Consider the following 1,892-nt stretch of genomic DNA (forward strand, 5'->3'; position numbering starts at 1 on the left):
ACGTTTTTTATCTTGTTTTCCGTGTCTCCAAGATTTGTGGGAGTTTTTAAAACATAACTTGCACTTATTGCAAAAAGATATACACCGGCGAAACAGGCAGAAGACTAGGTGACCGATTCCGAGAACATCTTCGAGACGTGGAAAGGAATGACAAGGACACATCGAAACCAGTCGCAAGACATTTTAGTTTACCTAATCTATCTAAGCAACATATTGCAATCTGCGGTCTTTCCTTACACTTAGGTAGCACGGAAAGCCGTAAAAATCTTGAACAAAAGCTCATCTTTCAAACCGGCAGTCTAAATCCCACAGGGATCAACGAACGCTTTTCATTCCACTAATTTATTCTTGTTTTTCTCGTTGCCATGTTCCCACCAATAACGTAGTTCCATTCTCTGCCTTTAAAAGCAAACACAACCCACAATTCCTCTATTCGCTCCGACGAAGGGCTAACGCTCGAAACGTCAGCTTTTGGAATCGTTACGGTGGCCAACTTACCACTTCAACTTTGTTGATATATCCAAATTATTTCGTTACTCCCACCGACGCAGCCCCAAACAGTTTCTTTCGAAACTATCAGCCTTTATTCAGTTTTTAAAACAGTCTATTAAAGAAGAAACGATCTCCTTTTCCCGCAAAAAGCGAAGACAATTGCAAAGAGACCAGGTGATTTTGAGGAACAAATTGATCCGTCTTCGTCAACATTTAGACAATTCCGTTATCCCTTTAATTTCTGACACCGAATGTCGTTTCAAAGCCCTTCAAACTAAACAAGTCGAAGAAATCATTATTCGTAGCAGAACAGAATGGCTAGAGGAAAGCGAACGCCCCAGTTGGTATTTTTTTCATTTATAAAGAATTAAAGCTCAACGATCCCACATCTCTTCGGTTTCTGATTCTACCGGTATCAAAGTCTCCTCCCAAGAGGAGATTGAAAAAGCTCATATCGATTTCTACACTCAGCTCTTTTCCGAATAACCGATAGATGATGCTCTTCAAGACGATCTTTTATCTTCTCTATCATGGAAATTAACTTTTAATCAGGCGTCATCTTGAATTGTGTAGGTGATCAAGCTTGAAGAACTTACTCTCGCTATGAAAAATATGAATAGGAATAAATCACCTGGCCCTGATGGCCTTTCGGTTGAATTCTACACTAGATTTTGGGATCGTTTAGCTCTACATTGATGTTGAGTCTTAAATGCATGCTACCGAACCGGAGAGATGTGTGATTCCATGAAGATGAGCAACACACGCGTTATTTTTAAGAAAGGAGATCGTAAGAATTTGAAAAATTGGCGTCCGATTTCCCTCTTAAACGTTGATTATAAGTCATGCTCAAAAGTTCTCTCTCTTCGACTCTAAAGTTCTGGAATATATCGTTGACCCTGATCAAACTTGCTCTGTGCCCAGACGCAAAATTACTTCAAACATGCATTTTCTTAGAGATATCTTAGATTACATCGACCGCACGAATGAAACCGGCATTTTGCCCAGTTTAGATAAAGAGAAAGCCTTCGATCGCGTTAATCGCACCTTTCTGCAAAGCCTCTTACCCCGTTTTGGTTTTGGCCCGTCCTTTTGTTTTTGGATCAACACTTTATATAATGGCGCCAATATGCGTGTTATTGTTAATGAATGGCTTACCGATGCGGTTCCTTTGTCTCGTGGGGTGAGAGAGGGAGATACCCTGTCTCCCCTGCTCTATGTTTTGCGCGTTGAAACTCTCGCATGCAAAATCCGAAATAATCCTGAGATCCAAGGCTTTCTCCTTCCGGGCGCACATGGTCTCTGCTATAAAGTTAGAAATTATGCTGACGATACGACCTGTATAGTGAAATCTTATCGCTCTCTGCAAGTTCTATTCAACATGATTAATATTTACGAGCGTG

The sequence above is a fragment of the Stylophora pistillata genome, chromosome 6 (assembly GCF_964205215.1).
Source record: "Stylophora pistillata chromosome 6, jaStyPist1.2, whole genome shotgun sequence".
NCBI classification, from domain to species: Eukaryota; Metazoa; Cnidaria; class Anthozoa; order Scleractinia; family Pocilloporidae; genus Stylophora; species Stylophora pistillata.